The following is a 21,446-nucleotide window of genomic DNA, read 5'->3' as shown; positions in this document are numbered from 1 at the left end:
CCACTCAACCGAATTTATTGAACTTTCATGTAGCAAGCTTGAACCTCAAGAAAGGATAATTTTTAATATCTATCAACGACTACCATTTAAAATGCGAGCGAAATCGCGGGCGACTAATAGTTAATTTTAGAATAATCCAGAATGTACGCTCTATTGTTTTTCACAGTTTTGTATTTTGTAAAACAAACATGTTATTGTATTTCTTTCCTTGTTGTACTTATTTTAGATGTTTTTTTATTGTTTAGAAATAAATGGAAACTTTGTTTGCGTATACATATTTATTTTTATCCGTCACATTTTATTGTTTTAAGACTATGTTTATACGAATAAATATATTTATAAAACAACCAAATACGAGAGGAAAAACGGTTTAATAATATAAATACAAAAGTAAGCTTTTTCGTTTAAGCGTAACACGATTTAACCACTCAACGTATCATCATGATTTTTTGTAAACACGTTGTCAGGGATACAGAAATGGCATAGGGTACACTTGACCCCTCACCCTAAGGTCATACGCGGATGCAGACACCGCCGAAAACTAGTTTGTATTATATTTTATTAGATCCGTGCACTGTTGCTTAGAGATTGTTTTCTCAGTAGTTTGTGAAATTCGAACAACACGTTACTGGTCGCTCGTGCCACTTCGAAATGTTAAGCGAAATCCCTTTGTTATGAATAAACACGACTATTACAAGTACAATATGACTAAGTATGTACATTATAATACGTAAACAGTTACATTGAAAGATTTTCTATTTTTAGAATACATATAGTTTACAAAAAGAGAACTCTTTTTATGTAACAGGTACAGCATTGTATTTATATTTTGTAAACACATTAAATTTTGTACGCACATAATTGATTTAAAATCTGGCCAAATCTACTTCTAATCTATTTATTGTATTGGATTTCTTTACGTGATCTTGTCGGTGGTGAAACTTGAGGAAACCTGTATATAGTGGTCTTGTAACAATTCTTAATCCAACACGTAGTTGTATGGCATGGTAGGCTGTTGGATTTTATATACTCGTTTATATATGTTTTAGTATGTATGTAAAAACGAAGTTGGCAAAAAACTTACACGTGCGAGGTCCGGACGGTTGCTTGTACAAATATGATATACAACATACTTTTTATCTCTTGAAATGACAGGGCTCCCCATCTAATGGACTCGCATTTAGATGTATTTAAGTTTTTACGATTCCATCAAAACAAGTTTAGCATCCTGACTTAATGTATTCAATATGTGATTCATATACTTTTTAATTCGTACGAACGTCTCGCCGATGGTACTCGTAATGACCGGTTCGATAGGTCTCAGTGCCGCCACAAGGGCTGCCACATCGCATAATTTGATATAAATAGAATTATAATATATACTATATTTATACCTTGGACATAAAAAAGTGTAAACTAATCTAGACTAACGAAATTGATCGCTTCAAATTTACAACAATAAACAAAAATAGTCTTTATCATATTCTACGTAATTAAAAATAAATGAATTTAATTATTATTTCTTATTTAGTACTACTTAGATTTGAAGTTGTATATTTGGTACTGTTTTATTTTAGAGATACGACTGGCAGCCCTGCTCAGTGCCACATTGTTTGAGGTCGCGGAAATGAAAACTGTCAATGCACACTAGACTCCGGTCTAGACTAATCGACCTATATGATATTACTACACAGTACATGAATTTGAAATTGATTAGAATATATCGCTTGTAATTACTTGTATAGAATATATTATAATGTTTTAATATAAATAGCGTTTTTACCTTTAAATGCACTTAACATGTACGTTTTAGCACAGGTGTCTGTGATATATATAGAGTTCTAAGCGATGAGACCTCCTTTGCTCAATTTTTTTGTCGTCAGTCACTTGTTCTTTAAATGATAGCACAAAATTAAAAAATTAAATTATTCAAAATTTCGTAAATGGCAGCATTAATAATGTCATTGTGATTTTTAAGAATGCTACATTTTTTTTTCTACAAATGTCAATGAACTTTCTGGGAACTTTTCTGTTTTTTTCGCAAATATGTAACATATGCCGTTCGAAATATTTTATTAATATTTATATGTTAATAATACGACAGTTAATAATAATTCATGTTAAATGTTTTATTGAACACCTGTTTGCTGTTAATTGTTACTTTTTTTGCGTCTTGAAATATTAAAATGTAGTTTTTCGGCGTTATCATATTACATGACCCACCTGGCGATTCCAAGCGATCTAATAAATTATGTATGTGTTTTTTTTAAGTCAGCGTTGTTTGTTTTGCCTGTAAATAATTTGTTTTAAATAAATTTGAAGTACTATGATAATAAATTTGAATTAAGAATACTTTTATATTATGTTCTAAATTCAAAATCAGTGCAAGAATTGCGAAAAATATTGCAAAAAAACAATATTGGAACTCAAATTTAAAAGTGAACGTCAGTAAATATTTTCCTTGGTTCTTTCCTATTTATTTATAATAATTTTGTTTATTTCCATAAGAGCTAACAATAGTATATATAATCTTTATAAAGTTTAATAGTATTTAATTCTGATTTTTATTTTATTTGTGCCAAGAAGGTCTGAAAATTTAAAGAAATAATGACTCCTTAGGCAGGTAGTGGTTAATATCCTCAGCTGTCACATGTCATTTTTTTTAAATTCTTTTCTTGCTTTCAAGCCAAGAAATATGACATTCACTCTGTTGTTCAAACTTTAAATCAGAACAAATTTTATATAAACTACACGATGAGATAATTGTAGGTAACTTTCCATAACGATCTTGTAAATCAAAAATCGACTTAATTGAAGTAAGCTCGTATAAGCGAAAAAATAAATTCAATATAATGTTGAATGTTAAAGAAATATAAATGTTGCTTCTATTTTGTTATGATGGTGATGTGACTCAAGTGAGATATTTAAAAATTATTATCTGTAACATTTAAGATAATAAGCGCATCTGTGTACTTAAGCCACGACCCACTTAACGCCACCTTGTTCTAAATTTCCATGAAAAATGTACGTAATTAAAATATTTAGAGAAAATATCACTAAAAACGACATGCAGTAGTTCAGGTGGCTGCGTCTGCGCAGGAAAAACCTGTTCCGTGACAGCCTCACACACACACAAATGCACGTGTAACGAGGTCTTATTAATTCTGAAACTTTATTATAACTTGCGTCAAAGAAATCAATGACTCTCGTTTATACGAACGAAATTAGATTTTATGTCTAAATAGCTCATAAGCGAACTGGTCGCGTAAGGATGTGAAAGTTGCAGGATCAGATCCTGATACTTTATGCTTGTTATTTTTTTTTTAATAGGAATGCAGACAGTCTGCAATTCATCACATGGTGCCACTGACCAGACATAATCATAGACATTGACAGTATAAGAAATGTTATATACCGCTAAAGCGAGACAAATGATGCAACATTAGATATTATTTCCCTTGTATGTACACATGCAAACACTAAGTAATCATGTATTACCAGTATATTAAAAAAAAAATAACAATCACAATATAGTTGTTATGACGTTAGAAATTTGAAAAAGGAATTCAATAATCTCACAAATAATTGTTTTTAATATAGTCATTTTATTACTGTTCTATAATTATAAACTCGTAAATGTAGGTTCGAATAATATAATGGATATGCCATTAGTCGTTGATAAAATACTTAATGTGTTTAAGTTTTTAATTTTGTTAGTGGTTGGAAACGACAAACGTATTAAAACACTTTCAAAATTCCGTATTTAACGAGGTTAATATTACGATATACATAGATAATAGACGTTAAAAGTGAAAAACACATTTTGAAACAAATTGCTTTGTATATTTACATGGAATTGCAATCGACATTGAATAAAAAGGGTCGTATGTAACAAATTTTATTATGAATTAAATATTTTAAAGTCGAGTAAGATGAGTCGTAGGTGAAACAAAAATACAACTATTTTAATATATAATAATAAAAAATAGCTAGTATTCCTTATAAATAAGGATAATGAAATAAAAAATATATATAAAACGAATTTACTCTAATGTTAATTCAGGCTTAACCTAACCTTCAAATTAATATTAAGGAAGTAATCTCCCGTCAAAAAACACGTGACGATATAAAGAAAAATATGAATACTATACTTAAAATAAGAAATATCAGTGTTATTCTTTCGTGAAGTACACAATCTTTTAACATACGACCTTTTTACATTAGCAGTGAATTGCAAAACATGTGCGAAACGTGTGCGACTTAATAACTAAGATCTAGATTTTCCAATGTTTATATTATTATTAGCTAAAAATGGAATAGGTCTGAAACTCGTAACCCATATTCCACTGACGAATCTGGAATCGCTTAAATTACTTGTATTTGTAAATTTCGTATCAAACGCATTACAAACTTGTTTTTACAAACAAAATAATGGCAGTGATGTTTAAGTGATTTTTCGTGTGTCTGACAATCCGTATGATTGAAAAGATCGCTAATTGTGAATCAAAATTAATGACTTATTTTCTATAAAAAAGAATATAATTGTAAAGTCGTTTTATTTATATTGTTAAAAAAGTCACCATTAAGGGAAGGGTGGTGAAATAGGAATTAGTCACTTGTTTTCTTTTAAAGGCGCTGACTCATGTGGGCAAAGAATTTACATTACTTACACACATTTAATATATAAAATAATTATAATATCTGAGTACGTAGTTTTTGCGTGAAAGAGTAGCAAATATCGATACAAAATTTTGTCTTTCTAATATTACTAAGGAAAAAAAAAATACATATAAATTCAATTATAATATTTTTTTAAACGAATGCATAGGTAATTGTTTTTATTGTTAAATATATTTAATTATATTTGTTACATCGATATCGACGTTTAATTGTGAATTTACATAAAAAATACTATTTAAGAACTGGGCATAAAGTTTAATTATAATTAGTGTATAATTATAATTAAACATAAAACAGATACGTTTTTAAAATTATGATGTATAATTTAATTTTTCATATTCTGATTACAGTTGTGTATATTCAACAATAATAAGGCCGTGCTCTTAAAAATTATAACAAACATTTTACTTAATGTAAAAGTAGTGAATGGAAACTTTAGATAGTTCTGTCGCTAGGACATGTGACTGCACCGATGATTGCGGTTCAAGGGCGGACAAGCATCACTGCTAGTACTTAATTTGTGATTGTAATTCATCAAGTGCTTCATGAACGAAAACATAACAGGGAAAACCAACCAACCAAAGCATTGAAGCTTAGTAGAAGAAACTTCAAGCTTTCTTAAGAAGATCAATAATAATTAAAAGTAACATCTATATAACTCTGGTTTAAAATACATATGTATTTATAGGGGTAAACTAGGTTCTTCCATTGAGTTCAAGCTTGCATTATACAAAATTTCATCAAAATCGGTACAGTAGCTTGAATGAGAAAGAACAACAGATAAACATACACAGAGGTGCTTTCGCAATTATAATATTATTACTGTACATTCATATCGTACGAAGTTAAAGGAATCACGTATAGAGAATAGATTGGATAATAAAAGAGTAGTAAGTAGAGATCAATAATACGACGACATCACAGCGGCTCCGTAATTGGGTATAGGTGGAAATTCATCGCCATTCGATATTCAAATTCATATCGAGAGAAGAGATCTAGTAATTAACAGGTTTCATTTGTAGTTTTCTTACTATAAAATCTGCTTACGCACACGATACACTTAGACGTCAGCGATTTTCCCGCTATCATTATAGTAGGTGGGTTTTTAAGAATTACCTATCACATACGATTAAAATATATTTTTACCTGTTCGTAACATATAGATTTCCGCCGATTTGCTATAAATGGTTGTAGCCGTACAATGTTATATTATGGCTATAAATGGCATGACACCATAAACCGTGGGGCATGAAGCACATTGTACACCATGGTACCTATAGGTCTTTGTTAAAGGCGAACGGGACATTGACCTAATTCTAATAGGTTAACTGTGAGGCAAATGTTGAATTAGACTTTACGACGCAGGCCTATATTAAACATAAAACGCTAATTTGAAATCAGCTAATCTAAAGTTAGATTATTTTTAACGTTCGAGCATTTATATATTTACATATCTCATACCATTTTATACTAAGAAAATAAACTGTTATTATAAATGTGTATACATGTTTTGTTTACGCGTATTAAATTGATACCCGTTCATGAAGAAATTTTGCATACACATTAAGAGGGATGCAGAAAAAATCATGGAGCATAACACTTGCCCCATTCACGCGGGCGAAGACTCGAGTTCTGAAGTTTTAAGCTATATATTAATGTGACAATGAAACAAAATTATTGTTATGAACGTCGTGAACTGTGGACGTCCTATTGGACAAATGTAAAAGATATCGATTTTCATTCAATAATTATTGTTATAATTATTAGGAAAGTTATAATAACTTTATGAATAAAGGTACCTACTATATAAAAATACCACTTTTAAATCCACTTCAAATAAGGAAGTTATCGATTCGGCTATTTTATTTTTTTATGTTTGGTACCTCAGGACGGACATTCATGGAACGATTTCGAATTTTTTTGGAACATAGTTCGGCGATTTGAGTGGAACCAAACAGAAAGTAGATGCACCCTGCATTTCCGTTGACACACCCGTTTGTTCCCATTTAAATATGAAGTCGGTTTTTTTTATGAAATTCTATACTTATTATTGGTATTACTTAAATTACAATATAATATTTTTAATAAATTATTTATTAATTTTTAAATATGCCAAGGACGAACGAGTAGGCAATGTACTTTTTTAACATTCGTATCGGAGCCATTGTTATACGTTTTGTTCAAGATTACAATCTTAAGGATCATTTTTATGACATCATAATGATTGAAATTTTACCATCCGCGAATACCAGACTAAATTAAATTGAACGTCACTATACAAGCATTTTTTTTTATGTCATTGGCAAAGGTATAAAATATACGACAATGTATAACCAATTACAATGTACAACATACTTAACGTTTAATTTATTTTTAAGAATCACATCACGATTATACCAGTATTTATTTATTGTCTGTGGCGAGGTGTGAAGGATACCGATCAGGCAGAATGACGTATGTGACCTATGTACGTATACTTTATACTGAGAATTGTATATGTTGCTTAATCGTGGTGGGTGGCGCTATTATGGCTACGCGAATCTCTCTTATATTTTTTAGTAAAATCATATTATACACATCTAACAGTTAATTGTATTAGGTGCCTCTCGAACATTTTTTTTTTATTTAAACATGAGTTACACAAAAGTCTTTTTAATAAGGATTTCGTTTTACAATATTCAATTATTCCGTAATAATTCGAAACAATGTTGAATAATAAGTTACAACCCCTTTCGTTTGTTTCGAAGGCTGCATACACAATGAGGGAATTAAAATAAACTTAGCAGGTATTGAAGTTTTTCTTAAAACAGTAAGACCTTGTTCTTTATGACAATACCTATAATTGGTAGTTATTGTAAAATGAATCTTATTGATATAAAATAAGTTACATTTTCAATTATACGATTTAAAAACATTAAGGAAATTAAACTTTTTTTCAAGGTATAACGATTTTCATTGTTTAATAAACGTTTAGTATTGTGGATTTTTAAATGTATAAAATTTTCCATTGATTTTTTTAATATTTACATGGAAACATTCTAGTAGATTTTAATATTATTTTTATTTCAATGTAGATTAAATAAATATTTGATTATAGAGGTTTACCTAAATATTGATAAGTAAAGTTAATGTTTAAATTATTGACACCAAATAAACGATAAAATTATTTAATTATATATAAAATAAACAAAATATATCTTATTTTAATTTTTTTTTAATTTAAACAACAATTACCACAAGATTAAAAGAAATTTGAATGAACATATGAGAAAAATCGTTCCTAAAGTAGACGTGTAGGTACCACGCATATGAGTAGATACACCCCATATTACTAATCTATAATATTATTGAGATATATATTTGTATTTAAATATATACTTATTAAAATACGAATAAACAAATTGATTTTATATTGACTCGTATAAGGAAGATCTCTGTCCATTTTTGGCTCAGGTTGAAGTTGAATGGATTTCATAAGGCTGTACGGAGTCGACACACGTCAAGTGGAATTTATTGCTATGCGACTGTCACAGTGCATATACGGTACGACCTCCGCAGAAGTCAATCAGTCATTTGATAATTTAATGTAAAGGCAATTGGAGTTATACATAATTCCTGAAACGAGATAAGGAAAATATCGTGTTGATAAAATACTTCGTGAAAATAAATTCGCATAATATTTTTAATGTAGGAAGTCTATTTGCAGAAAAAAATGACAAATATTTTTCTTATTGGTAACATTTATTATATCCATACATACAACAGCATTTAAATATTTATATGATTAATAAATACTGACGTTATGTAACATATTTAATGATAAAATAATTAAAAAAAAAAACATCAATATTTAATCGAATATGCAAAGTCCGTAAAAGCAAGGACTCGATTATTTAATATTGAACGTCAACTCTTTGTCGGTGTCAGATTAAAAAAAAAAAAAACACTCAAATCAAACTCGAAGACAAATCGTAAATCTTGGACATGAGGCGAATAGGGAACTACATTAATTTATAGCCGGCAAAGGTTACGAGGCGCTAAATTTGCGCACACAATTTTAATTTTAATGAGTCTCTGTTGATATCCCTGTCATGTTCCAACTAAATGCTGTCTGATTCAATTCAAATTTCGAACAGTTTCAAATTCGAAATGTAGTTATGCTCAAATACGAGACAATTTATTGTGTATTTAATGTCGTTTGTTACAAGCTTTACCGATCCGCCTCATTTACTACGGGTCTGTTATTAATGTATTCATATATCGCCACCTACTGTTAGCGCAAAGGTCGTTTGAAAAAAAAACGTAATTGTAAAATTCCAATGACACTAATTTGTATTCTTTATTTTTCTAATGTTTTTTCGACGTGAAAAAATTAAGCTTAAGAATAAATTTATTAGGTAGCAATGCAATAATAGATATTTTATTTTTAATTTATTTTAGGGAACGAATCACTCACAGATTTTCTAGTTCCTGGTGATCAAGCACCCTTTCACCAACAGACTCTATAGACACTATAAAGTCCGTTGGATGGTTGGTCTGCTGTGCGAAACGACTTATATAAATATATAAGAACTCATCCTTTTAGTCATTCTTTATCAGGATCTTCACGGCGAACTTCCACTAGAAAATGATATGGATATTTTGTGTTTACGCTAAATTGTTTTACGCAACAAGAGCGACAACCCTAATTGGTAGTTTATGATAAGTTTCTAAGACGATAATCCTTGTATATATCTAGTGTCAACAATTCAGAAAACCTTGTAAACAAAGTAATTTAATGCAAATTCTTTGATGCAACCAACATGTTTGCTTCGCTTTGTCAACAGATAAAGATTGTCTTGATGGAAATGACACGACACAGCTTCCACACACATATATACATACACACACATACAAGCTTGATATTCTAAACTATATACTTATTATAGTATAGATACTATAGAACATAGATTACGTAATACCACATGTTTTCGGCCGAAGCGGCCATTCTCAAGGGGGATTGGCCAACTGGGCAGGACATCAATTCTAGAGTGCACTGGTGTTTAAGCCCAAGTCGTCAGAATCTGAATATTGTTTTATATACTAGCTAACAGACGAACGAGACCAATTAGATAAGTTGGTTGACAGGGTTGTCACAAAAAAAAACGCAAATAATTCATTACGAATTAGTGTTTGAAGGCTACAAAAAAGTATTTTATCGATTAGACGAGGAAAAATATTCAATATACATTATTCATTGTAACGATAGCACTAGTATTAAGAACTCATCGAATTGTTCACAATTGGTGTCATCGACAATAATAATTGTATGGACGCACGTTAACAATGTTACTAAGTACGCAGGAAATAACGCTGTACTGAGTATATGGGCTCAGGTCTGATTGTTTAAAAGATACTACCTGCTGTATTATTGACGATATTAAAACAAAAAAGGTTTGTTAAGTTTATTTTTTTATTGCTAAACTTTAATTTCTTAATTATTTAATATATTGTAACGGCTGTATTGAGAGTGGTTCTCTTTTTGAGTAACGTTTACAGTTTATTCGCTTTTCTAGTGGGCAGTGAATACACAGGATTCCTCATATCAGTCACAACAAAGCACCGGGTTTGAACACGCAATCTTTGTGAGATTCACGTGTTTTAACCGTTCGTCTATCTCGGTTCTCAATTATGTGAGTCTAATGACTTAATATTGTATATTATATTAGACAGACCTTTAGTATTTATTTACGAAATATATTTTTGCGCACACAAACAAAAGATACTATACAGTAAATAGCTGATATAAAGCGATTAATGTGGTATTTTCTTGGATCAGGTACGTGTCTAAGGTAAGATAATTTCACACGCACAGTTTATTTTTGTAATTTATTAACAACCTTAAGTAAAATTGATATTCAAACAAAGTTCAAAAGAAACAAGCAACAAAATTACCGTTTGTTAGGGTTCTCGTGAAGCCTACGAGTTACCGTTACTTCGCCTCTTATCTTAAGTATTTTAGCTTCGAACTTATCAACAACACGTTCATTATTTAACAAATGTTGCTGAGAAAGCTGTCTTTGTTCGTATACGAGGAATATAAATAAGCATTTGCGATTTCTAAATATCTCCCTATGTTATCTTGTTTTTGCGCAATGCACATTCACGAAACATTTTATTTTATTTAACATAATATTTTAATTTAAACTAAACAACGGCACTTACCTAGTCAATATTTGATTCATCAATTTTCTTGAGTTTAAATTATATTTTTTTTAGGTTTTGAAATGTAACTTGACAACTAAAACTGGTCAAACATCCTCCATTAGATGCTTAATGTTTACCTTATTACTTATTGCTGCCGACGCGAACAGAAATAAAAACACGCCCACAGCTATACCTCCATTAAAATGAAATTTGGTTCGTACGAATAATGGTAACCCGTAAGTAAGGTCTTTTTAAATTAGTCGTATAATAGGACTGCAGCAGAAGGTGAAACGATGTACTTAGTGATGCATACCAGTTTGTGTATGAATGACTGATCATCCATCTCGTTCTAGTGTATTGATTCGAACGAGATGCATACAAGATTTCGTTTGGACGCTCGATTTCGTGAACAAAGAAATAGGGTATTTTATTATCTTTACGATTGAGAAAGTACAGAATCAGAATACAAACAAGGTACTTACAATGAATGTAGAAAACAGCGGCTAGTACCTGAGTTCGTTTTACGTGTAACCGAGTTATTGAAACGCGATGTTTTTCAACGAATCGACGAGCAGGTTTTATGATTGTCAGATTCCTTGAAGTGTTCAACTGCGGTTCAGTGAGGCAGACGTTTGCTGATTTTAACGATGAAAGGAGCTTCGCGTGACTTACCACTAACAGAATTAAAACTAAAATCGATTCGTTTGAAATTCTCCAATTATAATATGAATCACAAGAAGAGGTAATTAATGCATTTCACCAAACGTGAACGCAAGAGAAATTAAACGTTTCAAAATCTTGTAAAATGTGCGGTGAATGAACAATATCGGATCGCTTGTGTATCTATCTGTTCTCAATTTAAATCAGATGCAGTGATTTCATTCATTCCGCAGTGAAAGAACCTCTTCTCATACTAATGAACGTTGCATCTAAACGTCTTCTTTAGGAGATCTTAGAACGATGCATGCATAAATCTAATGTGATCTATTCCTATTTATAAACGTTGCTGAATTATTGAATTAATGAAATTAATGACTGTAGTTTTTGTTATTGTGAATTATAAAATCACATTACGTCATGAGCTATGTTCTCAATAATTATAAACCGGACAAGAATAATACGGCTGACTTAATAGATACATACAAATAGTTCGAACGTTTGAATGAAAATGAATGAAATGTTGAAAATATAATAATAATAATGCTTTTTTTTGTATTAATACAATATTTTTTGTTTAAAAAATATGTACAGATTAAAATTAAAAAAAAAAAATATCCTGAACGGAATAAGTAACTTTTGCTACACTCCGGTTATAAGCAAAATAAATTATTTTATAAACTTATAAAACTTTACCTATATCAGACAAACCAACAGCATTTGACGTAACCTATATCCTTCCCTGGTACTCAAACTAACTACATACCAAATTTCATCTAAATCGGTTCAAAGGCCTAAAAGTGAAGAGAAAACAGTTCTTTTCGCATTTACAATATTAATATAGATGATATACATTAACAGGAGTTGATGCCTGAAATCTGTCTATATGTACCTCAATCTTATCTCAGACATACTGAGACAGGATAAAAATATCTTATTGTTCTAGAACTTTTTTGTTTGCGTGTCACATTCTCGAGAGATAAGAACTACGAAGAAATATTTAAAGATATCGTTTGAGATGGTCATAAAGGTAATTATAAAATCATTAGATTCATTTATTTTATTTTTATAAAAATTATAGATATATTGTTTATTTGTTTACAAATAAAATAGATGTTTAATAGTTTTTGTCACATAAAAAAATCACTTGACCCACTCTACAGTTTTTACTGAATCGTACAGAAATACATTTAATTCAATAATAAATATTGATGTTTTTTTTTTTAATGTAAATTACACAGCTGTTTAGTATAGTCATACAAGGTTGTTGACTTGTTTTCATTATGGCTTTCTATGATAAATAGAGCAATTGAGGTTATCAGGAAAATGGTATGATAAGGTGAGTGTGCAGACCGGGTTCAGGTATAAACCTCACACAGTTATACATATTAGTCTTAGACATTCCTATTTTATTGAATCACGAGATATGCCTCGCGGTTTTGTATAATAACCACAAATTTGTATGATGTTAGTCATATACCTATTGAGTACAAAGCCGCCTGTATTTCCTTATAAAAGAAATTTGCAAGTATTCTACTCCTTATAAAATAATAATAATCTTTTTTTATTAATAATACAATAATAATAATTATTAGGATAAACGTAATTTCTTCTTCTTTCATCACTATTATAACACTCTATTTAATCATTTACAATTATAATAAAATAAACAACAAAATAAATATTTTACAATGTTTATATTATGTGTTTACTTAAGGTGTTAAGTTGTCCATTTCGAACGACTACGAAGTTGATCCTAAAAATTTACTCTTAATCGTTTGTCACTAAGGCGCCAAAAGAAGAATAACATCAAAATGTACCGAGTTTCTTGTCGATTTGTCTCTAGAGACTAAACTAGAACTAACTAGATAGTCCTGGTTTAATTAATCATTAGCTATAGTCTGGGATATCATTTAATTATTATAAATTTTAAATAATCACAAGTTTTAACATATGTAATAATATCGAATCATATACGTGACGGTTTTAAACATATGAATACAGCCATGTGCTCTCGTTAGCCATATACCAGAACAGTTCGCAGATCGGTTAACGATTATGTTATTGCTCTACAGCGAAGGTCGTAGGGTTAAATGTATACCCTACTAACTGCTCGCAGTTTCATTCTTGTTAAATGCCACTACTGTATTTTATACAGCCTACCTTTATCAAATTAATAATCGATTATGCACTTAAATAATACCCTTTTTTGATCCTTCTTTATTTAATATTGTTTCCTTTTTGAGCTCTAATTTTTTTGTAGCCATTTTAGGCAGTTATTTTTGAGACACCTATCTATAACCTATAGTTCCGTCAGCTCTCTATTTTCATGTATTTGTGTCTGTGTGTTGATTGGTGATCTGATACAAAAACCGTCTAACAATGATAATTATTCAAATCAGGATAGTAGTTCTTAAGATTAGAGCGTAAAAACAAACTTACTTTTCACAACAACGTAAAATAAATGTCTGTATATCGTAAGTATGTAATGCGTAATTTTGTTTATTAATTTTGATCATAAATATGTAATTAAATTTATATAATATGTACTATATATAAGCTATATAATAATTATATTGAGTGTGTAAATAAAATAACACACTCGTACCACTCACTCTATAGTGACAGGAAGTATTTTGTTATAACGACTTATTAGTGTTAACTATTCCCATTAAAAGTATATCTATAGAAATAATAATTTAAAATAAATGTACAGATAAAATCATGTTGCTGATTGTACATAACAGTAAATATACATCTAAAGTATATTACTAATCTAAAAGTATGTTTTAATATTCGTATGTAACATTTCATATAATATATGACCTCTAATGTATTCGTATTATCGTTATATTTGACCCTAATAAAAAACGCAAATAAACTTCATGGCTAAGATTTGACAATATCGTTAACACCTTGCAGAGTAAAGGAAAATTACGCTAAGCTGGGATACAATTCTACAAACAAATTGTCAGTGTCTCGCAAACTTAATCGCTGCGGTATAGTCGTCTTGTTCTACTTTAACAACGATTCAGTTGCAGTTCGTTTAAAGTAGGATTGGAATTAAATCGAGAACGTTTCGATATTCATTAGTAGAATTAACCCCCTGTTCGCATACGAGTATCAAGTTAATTCATTCTTATGTTTAAAACATCGAGTTTTATAACCAGCACTCGCAAAACGAATTACTTAAATATTTTATTTTCTCTTTTACCCAACAGGCGATGAGTCAGACTGTCACAGGCTACTTGATTACTCCAATTCGAGAATATCCGTAATCAACAACACTAAAAACTTTTCCTTATGAATGAATTATTGGTTATTCCAATCACAGAAGTAATGACAAAAATAAACAATTTCGACATTGAAATGGTGTGATGTCATTGGTCGAGATTTTTATAAATCAATCGCATTCGTGGATTATAACGCGAAGTTGTAATTGGAACTTTGGAAGTAAAATTAAATTAGATATATAAACTTTTTCAATGAGAGTAGGAAAAAAGATAAACGAACCTTACATTTACATATTACATGCTATTTGCTAATAGATCTGCGTCATTATGTTCTACAAACTGTTCTTGATTAATACATCTTTATTAATATTTCAACACTTTACGACTTATACTCTATTACTATAACTATATTTCCTCTTCGATTGGTGGCTATGAATAACTATATTAGTTTAAAAATTACATTTCAGTTTAAATGAGGAATAGGATGACCGTTTACTATGTAGAGCAAGCAAAAATAAATTCGAAACTCATCGCAGAACGCGATTGTTTAATATCGAAAAGTGATATGCGACTTTGATTGTAATAATTTCAAATATTTTTCAAGCGGATGCGAAGTGATTTCTTAAAGAATACCACAGCTGGTATCTTATTGCATTAAAAATGAATTAAGTTTCAAATAAAATATTATATAGTTGTGTTAAATGGGTACATATGACGAAGAATATATATTTTACGTTTGGTTAAGAAATATTATGCAATAATACAACAAATATACCAAATAATATCGTCGACAATGGAGTCACTTACGTTTCCTACGTGTCAAGTATGTCATTTGAAATCCATACACGTTGTGAAACATTGTATTGTTGTGAAATAAGAATTATCATGTCGAGATCATTTTATGCATTTCATGTCCTTATTTGGAAATTTCACTCAACTATTTTCGAATATGCAAAGTCAGACTTTTGATAATTTTTTAATTTCTGTATGTGTGTGTATAAATGTACGTTCGTTAGATAATCTTTTAGATTTACGTCACATCTAAGATAAATAATGCTATTGGATCTAAATCAATCCTCTCCAACGCAAAATATGAGTCAATGAACAGCGGCTTGTCTATTTTATACCAATAGTAACTATTATAAAAATAGATATAAGAACTTACGTTGTTTCTAATTGCGATAAATAAGTGTATCTTTATCTTTTTAAGTGACACTCTGCATAAAGTGTATCGTCAAACGTACGTCGTAACTTTAATGAACATTTAAAAGAGAGAGAACTTAACACACAAATGAATAAACATAATTTTAGATATTTAAACGACAGATATGATTATTAATAATATCAGTACCATTAAAACTCTGGTCATATATGGGTAACCTTTTTTCTAAATAATCACTTTGAGGAGAGTATCTTTTCTTAAAACTTTTACTTGATTTAACTTAGTTCAAGGAAGTCTTAAATAAGAGATGGATCAATTATGAAGGCTCGTAAGAGTCGCCGTCAGTAATGCCGATTGGAAGACGATCCTCTGTTTACAGTTCGCTCGGGCGGAAATCATAAGCTATTAGCTATCATCAGATGACTTCCTCAAAATGCAAACAAAACTATTTCGAGCGGCACGAACAATAAAGGTTCGCCGACGTGCGTGCATTTTGCAAAATGTCTGGAATGTTCTCCGGATTCTAAGAACAGCTTGTTTTTACGACAGGGAATGCTGTGTTTGAAATGCTTTTTTTATTATGAAAGTTGATTGTACTATTTGAGTTTAATTAATTCTCAAAATCTAACATATAATTTTATAAGAATCTTGTTGTCTTGAATTGTCTTGTCTTGAATTCATGTAAATATGATGAGCTAGAACCTTTTACTTTTTTTTATAATTGTAACGTGTATTGTTACTTAGATTGAAATGTTATCAATAAATTAAAAATTAGAGAAAAACAGCAATTTCCAAAAAAAAAGCCTTGCCAAGAGAGACATTATTTGTCTTGAGATTTAAGTAGAATTCCTAGCTGAAAGCGTCGATGTTTCGAATACCCAAGCGGCAAACCTTATTAGGCATACAAATATCTGTAAAATTTGTGCATCATAACAAACAACTTGTCAAGAGTAAATTAACATCCTAACAAAAGAGCCTCCTGGGGAGAAGTTTTAGAGCTTATAACCAACATACTTCTCCAATTGCGGGATAAGCATGTGGCAGAATTTAATGCCATGCCATTACGTCATATAACCGTTGAGCATGACAAGAATTATTACATATTAGAGATTCAAAACATTTAATTTATATTTCAACCGTCTGGGTTATTTAAACCTAAATTCTTAACTTTTGGCACAAAGCAAATTAAATTTCTGTCATACTGTGGTAGAACTAATTATTCTGCTTCAAGTTCCTGATAAGTCGACTTCCTCGCATAATAAACGCTTGCCATTTACGTACAAGGTTGCCTTTTCTTTAGATAAATGAATAGCTACGATGAACTCCGATTGTTCCTATTGAGACGTACATTGAGTGATTATTTTACTAGTTAAAACTTAAAGAAAATCCAAAAAAATATATTGTCTAAAATGTATTCATACTGAAGTATTAATCTACCAGTCATTCTAAATGAAATAATTTTAAAAAATGAGCGTTTGTACGTATGCACACATACAAACGTTCATTTGAAATGGAGAACAAAACTCCTAATTTACTCCAATACATCGATATCAATATATATGAACATATAAATAGTTATTGTATTATATCATCACGTTTTAAGATGTTGAATGTCTAGTAGTTGTTTTTTACGTGAAATGTAAGTTTACCAACATTTCTTTCACCTTTAGCCATTTTTTTTGTAACTGATAGAATACTTTATGTTCAATATTAGGATGGAGAGACGGAAAACCAGGCCAGACCTGATGATGTCCTTCTGACCAACTTTGTTTCAGCGGCCTGCATAGGAGATATAATAATGCACAGGCGCAAGCACAGGTGCGCACTAATAATTTCGTGGGACGGCAACTCAACTTGACCGGAAGAAGAAGAAGAAGTCGGGCAATTACTAAGAATTTTTCGATACCGATTAATGGTATTTCTATCTGATATTAATAAAATTTGCTATTGACCGATTGTAAATTTTCTTCTAAAAGTTACTTTTTCACTTCAGAACGTATGATTGTGTTGTGGATAACGAAATGACATTACGAGCAAATGATTTTAGGTATACTTTTTATTAATCATTGATATTTGATAGTTGAATAACGCCGATTTAAAAGACAATAGTTGGACATCAATTAAATCATAAAGTATAGTTCATATTGATGTATATATCAAGTGTTTGGTAGACACATAACTCTAATAGAATTGAGTTCTTCAATAAAGACGAGTATCTCAATGTAATATGAGATTAAATTCAAAGACCTCGAGCGGAATTAATACTTGTTTTTGCGCATCGCTCACTGGACCGTCTCATTGTGCCGATGGATTGCTGTGATCAGCAAACGTCCTAGCCTGATATGATGTCACCGTCATTTTGTGCAAAAAAAAGTACAGGATCAATTATACCCATTGGGAAATCCATTCGTTCTTCTAATTGATTCATTCAATTTTATCTCTTGATTTCAGTTTCAAGATCATTATTAATTGTTTATTCTTCATTGCTTCCTACCGTTGCATAACATTAAAAAATACAAAATAATTTATTTTATAAATATTCAGTGAAATATTACACTGCAAATATTACAATATTTAAAATAAATGATTAGACGTCACGTCAGAACAAAGTGGTTATATACACGTAATTATGAACATTCATTGATGACATGCATTGACTATTTATACGATTGATATTGAACGACACAGCGGCAGTTATTAAGACTATCAAGAATGTTAATTATAATAAATTAAAAAAACCCAATAATAATAAATTACCGGTGATATCAATTCAATGTGAATATTCACAGTTAGTAACATTATTTTTCCCAGAAATAGTTGGCAATTTACATGAAATTTGTATTTGGGGTAGCAATAACGGCAAAATTACCTCCCTAATACATCCGAAGCAGACAGATGGGGTGACTTCGATGCAGGAAGTTGTAAAACAATCGGTATTTATGTGAGAGCGAAACGAATAGAATTCAATACATGAATGGGATCAATTCAATACAGAACTTGTAATACCCGACTCAATATGGAGGTCATTCGATAAATATGTATTGGGGATAATAAAAACTGGAGCATTTGAATCAGCTTTGATGACTTAAGTTGCCAGCCACAAAAAATAATAACAGTAATACGGTACGGTAACATTTTTTTTCAGTTACGTTATTTTACTAGGCATCCTAAATCTAAGGAACGATAACAACTGTATTAGCTGGAAATGTATGTGTGCGTGTGTTTATGACTACACGTGTGTTTGTGATTGCTTGTTGAGGGTAAGTGAATTGAAATATATATCTGAAAAGGACAATCGGAGCGTTTAAATCGATTGTGTAGAACAAGTAGGATACAAAGAAGCTTCGATCTGTCAATCAAGGTTTTGATAATGGTCAGTGAAGTGTAAACAACAGTCGAATGACTGTCACGTATAGGTTAACGAAGGTCGGAGTTTTCAGTGTTACGAACGCATTCTACTATCGTAATATTTGGATATCTTTAATCATTAATGCATTAGTCGTTTCTATATCTATATAGAGATTTTTGTTATTTTGTTGAATTGATATAAAATTTCATGTTCTTAGTTAGTGTTTTTTGTGAAAGTAACAATAATTTAAATAACATTGTTTACATTAACAGAGGACATAAAATGTCGAATAAGTAAAATAGATAAAAGTTAGCATTAGCACGCACAACTAGTAAATTCACTGGTACACGGTTGGATTACCGAGGTTTGCGAGCATAATTGGTGTAACTATTTTGTGATTCGCTCATATGGTCTTATCAAAAGTATTAGTGCTTCAATCTTCACATCATATTTACTATTCATAGTTCGATGGCGTTTTTGGTTAATGATGTAAAAGAAAAAAAATGTTTATATTAACAAAGATAAAATGTCGAGTATAATAGATAAAAGCTAGCACTCGTTTAAAGTATATGACAATGATTAGATAAATTTGAAAACGTCGATAAATTCTTGAAGGTGTGATTTCAATGTTTGCGTGACAAATTGTACATAAGTGAGAACTGTGTATGTATTACTTGTTTCATTTAGCGACGCAACAAATTTGTATTAGTTGAAATTTTTCATACAATGATCTTCGTGTTTCAATACACAAAGAAACATATTGACCACATTTGGACTATAATCATGAGTCATATCGGGGAATAGTAACATAACGGCGTTTCTTTATTTCGTAATCTGCTCTGTCTACGCCCAAATGCTCGTTTTTATTTATACAAACTAAAACTCAAATTGAACGTTGTATCATAATAAATATAATATATTAATATGTTTAATAGAAATGATTACAACTTTGGAAAAGTTAAGTAAAAGTATAAACAAAATTTAGTTTACTCAATTAACAATTTTAATTTTATTTACTGTATGTATAGACGTGACTACAAAGTATTATATATGAGTATGCGCAATAAACATAAGTTTACATTAATAAGAAACTCGTAGAGCAAGATAAGGCACTCAACCTCGACGAGGATTACCTAAGATGTCAATACTGTGCGCCGACGCAAGGAATTAAAACGAAATGTTCTCAACAACACACAAAGGACTAAAGCCAAAAGCGAACTGTATCGCTTCGATCATTGTTGTTACAAGAAACAAAACACAACGCGTCACAGTATGGCACAAAGTCACGAAACACTAAACGAAATGAAATTAACACGTAAATGACTAAATTTGTCACTTTTATGGGTGCCTGCAGGGTGCGCAGGCGACGAAGGCAGCGCCGCTCGCCGCGCCTCGCCTGCGAGCCTCCGTCTCTTATATATGCACACACCGCCTTCGGTTAAATTCTTTGCATAAATAAGCGAGAAAGCTCCTCTGTCCCACAAATAACAATTATTTCGCACTCACTTCAAGAAATTCGACGCACTGCTTCCAAAATAATTTATAAATTCATATTCCTTACCTTGCACTGCGCAGTAATGATGTTCTTACACGATCGATGGAGTTAAAACTAGCGAACAGTACACACACAGATCTCGTTCGTACGAATACGTCGAGAGTAATGGCGCCGGTTCGTTCCAACTTCCAAGCCGAGTGTTACTCACAGAACAGACTCGGAAGGCTAAACCTTGTTTGCTCGGTGACGCGGTACCTCATTCAGTTTTCTTTTTCACGCGTCGCCTTTGGTGTAGGTGTTAAAGAGAGACAGATATGGTAAATTAGTTCCGTATTTTATACCTGAGGTGCAGCAACCTACATCACCGGTGCGCTCAACAATGTCATGTCTCATGTTTGAATGTCTTAAAAATCATGCGAAATATTAAAACAAAATTTACAATATTCTTTTGATGTAAAAATAAATTCTCTAAAATTTTTAAACGAATTTCTAGACGAAAAATAAATATGAAAAAAATGTTTTAATATTCTATAAATGCATTAAAAAATTATAAATGCTTAAACGATTTATTTAGTTTATATAGGTATATAATGAGTAGATTTAAAATAAATAAAAATAGTTGAGTAGAAGTTACAATGATATTTATCTACCAATGATGCAAGTGGCGCCATCTCTGGTCACGTT

General features: G+C 30.6%; 1 protein-coding gene across 1 annotated transcript in view; it reads right to left on the bottom strand.

Moving 5' to 3' along the window:
* LOC125067483 (slit homolog 1 protein) overlaps positions 1–20,978 on the bottom strand; it is a 34,292-nt gene extending 13,314 nt beyond the window's left edge. Inside the window, exon 1 of the mRNA XM_047676144.1 lies at positions 20,829–20,978. The gene's annotated coding sequence lies outside the window, so the exon portion shown is untranslated. The remainder of the gene's footprint in view (positions 1–20,828) is intronic.
* Positions 20,979–21,446: the final 468 nt, after the last annotated feature.

Source organism: Vanessa atalanta, chromosome 1 (genome assembly GCF_905147765.1).
Source record: "Vanessa atalanta chromosome 1, ilVanAtal1.2, whole genome shotgun sequence".
NCBI lineage: Eukaryota > Metazoa > Arthropoda > Insecta > Lepidoptera > Nymphalidae > Vanessa > Vanessa atalanta.
The sequence above is the reverse complement of the archived record's forward strand: the minus strand, read 5'-3'. Positions and strand labels throughout refer to the sequence as shown.